Here is a 9884-nt window from a genome sequence, read left to right on the forward strand (position 1 = left end):
GGTAACAGCTATGATGCTTCAGAGGGAGGGGCCGGTAACCTATGCATGCTTCAGAGGGAGGGGCCGGTAACCTATGCATGCTTCAGAGGGAGGGGCGTAACCTATGCATGCTTCAGAGGGAGGGGCCGGTAACCTATGCGATGCTTCAGAGGGAGGGGCCGGTACCATGCATGCTTCAGAGGGAGGGGCCGGTAACCTATGCATGCCTTCAGAGGGAGGGCGGTAACTATGCATGCTTCAGAGGGAGGGGCCGGTAACCTATGCATGCTTCAGAGGGAGGGGCCGGTAACCTATGCATGCTTCAGAGGGAAGGGCCGGTAACCTATGCATGTTCAGAGGGAGGGGCGGTAACCTATGCATGCTTCAGAGGGAGGGGCCGGTAACCTATGCATGCTTCAGAGGGAGGGGCCGGTAACCTATGCATGCTTCAGAGGGAGGCGGCCGTAACCTATGCATGCTTCAGAGGGAGGGGCCGGTAACCTATGCATGCTTCAGAGGGAGGGGCCGGTAACCTAATGCATGCTTCAGAGGGAGGGGCCGTAACCTATGCATGCTTCAGAGGGAGGGGCCGGTAAACTATGCATGCTTCAGGCAGCTATGCATGCTTCAGAGGGAGGGGCCGGTAACCTATGCATGCTTCAGAGGGAGGGGCCGGTAACCTATGCATGCTTCAGAGGGAGGGGCCGGTAACCTACACACATACACACGGGCAAAGGTTTTCAGCAGGCAGGCAGAACAGTGGAATAAGAATCTGAGTGAGAAAAGTGAGTGCTTTGCCTGGGTGCTTTGTTGCGTTTTTTTAAATGGGACTGGGAAAGAATACCCAGAACGTAAAAGATAGTTGTTAACCGGTGCCTTTTTAAAATAACAGTTTTGTTGCGGTAACAGTATAGATCACTTTTGTTTTCGGTTCTGTTCCCTTAATAACCAGCTCCATCCCTTGCTTATAATGATAGAGAGTGTGCAAGTAAAGTGTTACCAAAAACCAACCTTGTCTGCAGAGCCAGTGGCCAGGATAAATTCACTGTAGGGGTTGAAGGAGAGACAGTTGACCTCCGCTGTGTGGGCGTCCACAGCATGGCTGGGCTTGGACGTGTTGTTGGAACGAGTATCCCAGCTGAGAGAGACAGGGGTCAAAAGGTTAAACCCCTTCATCTACACTGAAGTGGAATTAACATCAATAAGGGATCATAGGCTTCACTTGGATTCACATTGTCAGTCTGTGTCACGGAAAGAGCAGGTGTTCTTAATGTTTTGTACACTCAGTGTATGACGTTAACTTTCTGTACAAGTGACATTTGAATAAAAGAGGACATAACTAGCCAACTAAAAAACATAGTATTGCATAGTTTCGCTAGCTGCAGCAAGCTAAGTGGTGTAGGCTACTCTGACTCAACACGGGAGACCCAGATCTATTTTTATGTCATCCAATCACAGCACTGTCTGGAGATAGATAAACGGCATTGGCACTTGGATTGGAATCAGTGCTATAGTCAGGTGACATGAAAATAGAGACAGTGGTGGGTTTGGTGTTGAAAAACAAATGCAGAAAAGTAGCTTGTACATACGGTAAAATATGGTGGTGGATCGTTGATGTTTAATGGGGCTATTTTGTTTCCACTGGTCCTGTGACCCTTGTTAAGGTCAACAGCATCAGGAACTTTACCCAGTAGCAGATCACTTTATCCAAAAACATGGTTGTGTCTGCCAGGAGGCTGACACTTAGCTACAAGTGAATCTCCCAGCAAGACAATAACCCAACCACTAATCAACATCCACAAAGAAATAGTTAATTGACCTCCCCCCCCCCCCCCCCAAAAAAAATACATCTACATTTGCAATGGCCATCTCAGTCTCCGGACTTGAACCCAATTGAAAACCTGTGGTTTAATTTGTATTTATTATGGACCCCCACAGCTACTCTTCCTGGGGTCCAGCAACATTTTTTAAACATTAGAATACATTCACAACACAGTGTGTGCCCTCAGGCCCCTACTCCACCACATATCTACAGTACAAAATCTGTGTGTACGTGTGTGAGTGTGTGTGCGCATGTGTCTGTGCCTATGTTTGTGTTACTTCACAGTCCCTGCTGTTCCATAAGGTGTATTTTTATCTGTTTTTTAAAATCTGATTCTACTGCTGATGTGGAATAGAGTTCCATGTAGCCATGGCTCTATGTAGTACTGTACGCCTCCCAGTCTGTTCTGGACTTGGGGACTGTGAAGAGACCTATTGTGGCATGTCTTGTGGGGTATGCATGGGTGTCTGAGCTGTGTGCCAGTAGTTCAAACAGACAGCTCAGTGCATTCAACATGTCAATACCTCTCATAAATACAAGCAGTGATGAAGTCAATCTCTCCTCCACTTTGAGCCAGGAGAGATTGACATGCATATTATTAATATTAGCTCTCTGTGTACATCCAAACTTTTCCTAAGTCCCTTTTTGTGGCACCTGACCACACGACTGAACAGTAGTCCAGGTGCGACAAAACTAGGGCCTGTAGGACCTGCCTTGTTGATAGTGTTGTTAAGAAGGCAGAGTAGCACTTTATTATGGACAGACTTCTCCCCATCTTAGCTACTGTTGTGTCAATATGTTTTGACCATGACAGTTTACAACTCAGGGTTACTTCCAAGCAGTTTAGTCTCCTCAACTTGCTCAATTACCACATAATTTATAACAAGATTTAGTTGAGGTTTAGTGGAAAGATTTGTCCCAAATACAATGCTTTAAGTTGTTGAAATATTTAGGACTAACTTATTCCTTGCCACCCACTCTGAAACTAACTGCAACTGACATGTATAGTGTTGAGTCATCCGTATACTTGTCATTAGTAAAGATTGAAAATGCAAGGGGCCTAGACAGCTGCCCTGGGGAATTCCTGATTCTACCTGGATGATGATAGAGAGGCTTCCATTAAAGAACACCCTCCATGTTCTGTTAGACGGGTAACTCTTCATCCACAATATAGCAGAGGGGTGTAAAGCCATAACACAAGTTTTTCCAGCAGCAGACTATGATTGATAATGTCAAATGCCGCACTGAAGTCTAACAAAACTGCCCCCACAATCTTTTTATCATCAATTTCTCTCAGCCAATCATCAGTCATTTGTGTAAGTGCTGTGTTTGTTGAATGTCCTTCCCTATAAGCGTGCTGAAAGTCAGTTGTCAATTTGTTTACTGTAAAATAGCATTGTATCTGGTCAAACAAGTTTTTCCAGAAGTTTACCAAGGGTTGGTAACAGGCTGATTTGTCAGGTATTTGAGCCAGTAAAAGGGGGTTTACTATTCTTGGGTAGCAGAATGACTTTTGTTTCACCTCCCAAGCCTGGTCGCACACACTTTCTAGTAGACTTAAATTGAAAATATAGCAAATAGGAGTGGCAATATCGTCCGCTATTGGCTTGTCATTGTTGAGAGACAACAATAATTGAAGAGGGCAGTCCAAGCACAGACAAAGGATATTAAGGATCTGTAAAGATTTTGTACGGAGGACTGGTCTAAGATCCCGGTGAAGGTCTTCTCCAATATCATAAAACATTTTCAGAAAAAGGCTGTGCCGTTAACCTCTCAAGGGAAGGGTGATAGAGTACTGAAAACAGGGGTGTCAAAATATTTTAACCCTCACTGTTTAAATGTATATAAAAGATAATGAAAAAAAAGTATATATCTGAGAGATTGTATTAGTATAAAATAATATAATTTATCAATTTGTTTTGTTACTCATTTTTATCAAGGGTGCCTATAAATTATAGGCCTGAATGTACGTATAAATACGGGATAGGTTTACTTTAGACTATAGGGCCATTCATCCGAGAGAGAGAGAGCTAGCGAGAATATTTTCTGACTGGACATTTTGAGCCTCTTTGGTGTTATTCTCAATCGAGTTCAAATAGGCTAAACCATCATCTGTCAAATTACGAGGTCTTCACCATCAACAATGGCTATCATAATAAAACTCAACCCTAACGGTTTATCATATTGTGTACATATCAGTTTATTGCTATGCATATTAGCTACCTTCTAACGTCATTACCTGTTGTTAGTTGACTTTTTACTATTGATTATTGTACTGCAATGTTTAGGGAACTAGCACGTAACCATTTCAATACATATTTTATACCTACTGTAAACTGTGTACGTGACGAATACAATTTGATCAGACTTCAATGCCACCTAGCAAGTTAACTAGGTAACTACCTAAGCTAAGACAAAGTTTGGGAATACATACTAAGTTAACGTTACTAACTAGCTACCTTCGTAACTAGCTGGTTAGTTCGCTAGCTACACTCGTCAAAATGAAAGTCAGAGCACAGACTAAACGAGTATCTTTGGCCAGAGGGCAATCCGCAAGTGTGTTGGAATGTATCCGTCCAGGCTTCCGTAAAAATAGTGGTGCAACACCCGGCGCATTAGCACGCTAGCAAGCTAACGTTAGAATTAATCTGTAGCTAGCTGATTAGCAAGCTTTTATCATCACTATATGAACAGTAACATAGCAACAAGATGACCATTACCTTCCTTATCGGACATTATAACGAATCCACGGGACAAACTAGGGAATCTGTCAGTTGAATTCTATAGGCAGTTTATTAGATTCCCCTATTTTTTTTTGTGTTTCAAGATTGAATTGAAAATGGTGAAATGGTCTCCACTATGAAACAGGGCCTTATTTCACTGATTCCGAAGCCGGATAAAGATCCTTCTCTCATTGACACTTGGAGACAAATTACGTTATTAAATATTGATTCAACATTACACATTGATTGCTCTGGTTTATGCCAAAAATATTAAAGAAAGGAGTAGATAATATTATAAATTAGACTCAAATATGATTTTGTGAATGGCCGTGACATAAATCCAATATTTGTTTAGTCTTGGACCTTTTACATTATTCAGATGCGATTTGACTCAGATGCTGTTGTTTTAATTTTGGACTTCTGTAAAGACTTTGACATAATTGAACATGAAATTCTCTTTCGGTCTCTTAAACTTTTTTGGTTTCTGTGAACATTTTTCAAAGTCATTCGCATTTTTTTACAAATATATAAATAGTTCTGTGATACTAAACCGTAATACATCCAAAATATTCAGTATCAACAGAAGTGTACGACAGGGATGCCCAATTTCTCTCTTTTTATTCATTTTGGTTGTGGAACTTCTATCTCTAGATATTCTGAATGATGCAAATCTGCATGGCTTATCCATTTTTAACAGAGAAATAAAAATTTGACTCCTCTGATGATAAAGAAATAGAAAATATTCCTGTACAAGGACTGTGTTAAATATCTAGGAATACATCTATTAAAAAAAAACACTTAAGTCAGACAACATATTAATTTCTCTCCTAAAATTAAGAAAAGCAAGAATATATTTAATAATTGGCTACAAAGGAATCTTTCTATACTTGGGAGAGTGCTTCTGTCCAAGGCAGAGGGATTGTCTTGCGTTGTGTACCCCTCATTATCTTTATTGGTAAATCCCTCTACCTGTAAAGAGATCAATAAGTAGTTTCTTGACTTTATCTGGAGAAAAAATAAGTCTCACAAACTGAAAAAAGTCAGTCCTCTAATAAAATAGGTGAAGGAGGTTCAGAAGTGTTGGATTTCGTTGACATAAATAACACTTCAAAGATCAATTGGTTGAAAATATGTTTGCTCCATACATAATCAATGTGGTATTAATTACGTGTTTAATAAGTAGGGAGGTCTTCAGTTTTTACTGAAATGTAATTATTTCCTGAAAGATTACCCGCTAAGGTTTCACCAACAAGCTTTAATGTCCTGGTAAATATTTTTCCTGATGATTTTTTGTGCAGGAAGCTCTTTTGTGGAATAAGCAGGAACACACACTAATCCATTATGTCTATGTCCCCATCCGTCTAGGAGCAGTAGGTCTGTCGGCCCCGCCCCTCTCAGTCCTCAACATCCCGGAACCTGTCCGTCCCTCCCGGATCCTCCCATTGGACAGCAGCCTGCTGTTTGAGTTCCTGCTCTTCCTCTACCTTGCTGGTAGAGCTGTTCATTCTGCACCACCCATCAGGATGACGTAGAGCTAGTGGGTGTCTGTCTCACTTCCTAAAACTATGATAGTTCTCCCTCACTAGAACTAGTAACGTTTTAGTAAAGATCTTTGATTTCCAAGATCACAGTGTGTCTGGTCCTGATCTCCTCCTGTCCCTCTGTTTCAAAGTCTCCAGTTGAGGGGGGCTGCTCCCAGAGTGCGGACTGGTGGGGCAGAACAGGACCCTCTAACCTAACCCTAACCCTACCACTACCATCCAACCAGCTGTGTCTGATCAGCACCTGGAGTGTGGCCAACCAATGACTTTCCCACCATTTACCTGTGGACCCAGAGAAACCTCCCAGTCTGGCCCGGAACACAGAGTTGTTGTTCCACCGCCCCGCCACCAGATGGCGCAGGCGTGTTAAGAACCCAGGGTGGTGAGGAGGGAAGAGGGACTCCATGATGCCATTAGCAACACAGGAGGTCACTTGACCTAGATTGGTGTGAGAGTGAAGGATGAGCTGAGAGAGGAGAAGAGAGGGAAGGGAAGGAGGAGAGCTGAAGGAGGAGAGCTGAAGGAGAAGTGTATATTTATTTTTAATGTACCTCTGCTTTTCTTCATCTCTGTATTTCTGTACATGTTTTTTTTTTCATTGTCATTATCCTTCCCCCTTGACAACTTATGAATCAAATCACATTTTATTGGTCACATACACATATTTAGCAGATGTTATTGTGGGTGTAGCAAAATGCTTGTGTATTTTGCTCCAACAGTGCAGTAGTATCTAACAATACACAACAATACACAACAATACACAACAATACACAAACATCTAAAGTAAAAGAATGGAGTTAAGAAATATATAAATATTAGGACAAACAATGTTGGAGTGGCATTGACTAAAATACAGTAGAATAGAATACAGTATTTACATATGAGATGAGTAAAGCAGTATGTAAACATGATTAAAGTGACTGGTGTTCCATTATTAAAGTGATCAATTATTCTATGTCTATATGTATATCAAATCAAATGTTAATTTTCACATGCGCCGAATACAACAGGTATTACAGTGAAATGCTGACTTACAAGCCCTTAACCAACAATGCCGTTTTAAGAATAAGAGATGACCGACTTACTAAAAAAAAAAAAAGTAAGAGATAAGAATAACAGATAATTAAAGCGCAGCAGTAAAAAACAATAGCGGGGCTATACACAGGGTGTTATGGTACAGAGTCAATGTGGAGGCTATATACAGGGTGTTACGGTACAGAGTCAATGTGGAGGCTATATACAGGGTGTGATAGCTATGATACAAGTCAATGTGGAGGCTATTATACAGTGTACGTCATGTCGGGCATATACAGGGAGCACCAGGTACAGAGTCAATGTGGAGGCTATATACAGGGGGTACGGTACAGAGTCAATGTGGAGGCTATATACGAGTTTACGAGTACAGAGATCAATGTGGAGGCTATATACAGGGGATACCAATACAGAGTCAATGTGGAGGCATATACAGGGTACCGGTACAGAGTCACATTGGAGGCATATACAGGGTGGTACCGGTACAGAGTTAATGTGGAGGCTATATACAGGGGTACTGGTTACAGAGTCACTGGGAGGGTATATACGAGGGTACTGGTACAGAGTCAATGTGGAGGCTATATACAGGGGGTACTGGTACAGAGTCAATGTGGAGACTATATACAGCGGGGTACCGGTCAGAGTCAATGTGGAGGGTATATACAGGGGTACTGGACGAGTCAAGTGGAGGCTATAACAGGGGGTATGGTACAGAGTCAATGTGGAGACTATATACAGGGGGTACTGGTACAGAGTCAATGTCAATTTCCAGGGGCACTGGTGTCGAGGTTGAATTGTCCTTTTACATGTAGGTAGAGTTATTAAAGTGACTATGCAATAAGATACACAGGAGGAGCAGCGGCGTAAAAGAATGGTGGTGGTGTGGGGGTGGGGGTGGGGGGGGGCAATGCAATAACCATTTGATAGCTGTTCAGTCAGGAGTCTTAGTGCTTGGGGGTAGAAGCTATTTAGGAGCCTCTGACCTAGACTTGGCGCTCCGGTACCGCTTGCCATGCGGGTAGCAGAGAGAACAGTCTATGACTAGGGTGGCTGGAGTCTTTGACAATTTTTAGGGCCTTCCTCTGACACAGCCTGGTATAGAGGTCCTGGATGGCAGGAAGCTTGGCCCCGGTGATGTACTGGCCGTACGCCACTACCCTCTGTAGTGCCTTGTGTCAGAGGCCGAGCAGTTGCCATACCAGGCAGTGATGCACTCCGTCAGGATGCTCTTATGGTGTAACTGTAAAACTTTTGTGGATCTGTGGACCCATGCCAAATCTTTTCAGTGCCCTCTTCACGACTGTCTTGTGTTTGGACCATGTTAATTGTTAGTGATGTGGACACCAAGAACTTGAAGCTCTTAACCTGCTCCACTACAGCCCCGTTGATGAGAATGGGGGCATGCTCTGTCCTCCTTTTCCTGTAGTCCACAATCATCTCCTTTGTCTTGATCACATTGAGGAGAGGTTGTTGTCGCTGCACTACATGCTCAGGTCTCTGACCTCCTCCCTATAGCTGTCTCATCTTATCGGTGATCAGGCCTACCACTGTCATCAGCAAACTTAATGATGGTGTTGGAGTCATGCCTGGCTGTGCCCTCACCCCTGAGGGCCCCCGTGTTGAGGATTAGCGTGGCAGATGTGTTGTTACCTACCCTCACCACCTGAGGGGCGGCCCGTCAGGAAGTCCAGGATCCAGTTGCAGAGGGAGGTGTTTAGTCCCAGGGTCTTAGCTTAGTGATGAGCTTTGAGGGCACTATGGTGTTGAACGCTGAGCTGTAGTCAATAGTATCATTCCAACTATAGTGTTCCTTTTGTCCAGGTGAGAAAGGGCAGTGTAGAGTGCAATAGAGATTGCCATATCTGTTGATGCTGTTGGCGGTATGCAAATTGGAGTGGGTCTTGGGTTTCAGGATGACGGTGTTGATGGAGCCACTTGAGCGACAACCTCTTCAACAGCAAAGCATTTCATGGCTACAGACGTGAGTGCTACGGGTTGGTAGTCATTTAGGCAGGTTACCTTAGTGTTCTTGGGCACAGGCACTATGTTTTTTTGCTTGAAACATGTTGGTATTACAGACTCAGACAGGGAGAGGTTGAAAATGTCAGTGAATACTTGCCAAAACTATAGTTTGTTAACAAGAGGCTGCTGTTCTGTCCTGCCGATGGAGTGTAAAACCTGCCAGCTGTATGTTCTTAATGTCGTCGTTCAGCCACGACTCGGTGAAACATAAGATATTACAGTTTTTAATGTCCCATTTGTGTGGTATTCGTGCTTTCAGCTCATCCCATTTATTTTCCAGCAATTGAACATTAGCAGGACGGAAGTCAAAGGCAGATTAGCCACTCGTCACCTGATCCTCGCAGGCACCCTGGTCTTTTTCCACAAAATCCCTTTGTCCTTTTCCAGGAAATCAAGGGAATCTGGGCCTGGTCGGGTGTCTGTAGTATATCCATCCCGTCCGACTCATTGAAGAACTTTTCGTCCAGTTTGAGTTGAGCAATCGCAGTTCTGATGTCCAGAAGCTCTTCTCGGTCATAAGAAACGGTAGCAGCAACATTATGTACAAAACAATTTACGAACAACGCATTTTTTTTTATTTTTAAATAGCATGGTTGGTTAAGAGCCGATAAGATGGCAGCCCTCCCCTCCGGCACCATCGTAAAGAGGCGTCAGCCTCTAAGGTGCAGGGATGAGTAACCGGGAGGTAGCCGGCTAGTGATGGCTATTTAACAGTCTGATGGTCTTGAGCTGTTTTTCAGTCTCTCGGTCCCAGCTTTGATGCAC

The sequence above is a fragment of the Salvelinus sp. IW2-2015 genome, unplaced genomic scaffold (genome assembly GCF_002910315.2).
Source record: "Salvelinus sp. IW2-2015 unplaced genomic scaffold, ASM291031v2 Un_scaffold2427, whole genome shotgun sequence".
Lineage (NCBI taxonomy): Eukaryota > Metazoa > Chordata > Actinopteri > Salmoniformes > Salmonidae > Salvelinus > Salvelinus sp. IW2-2015.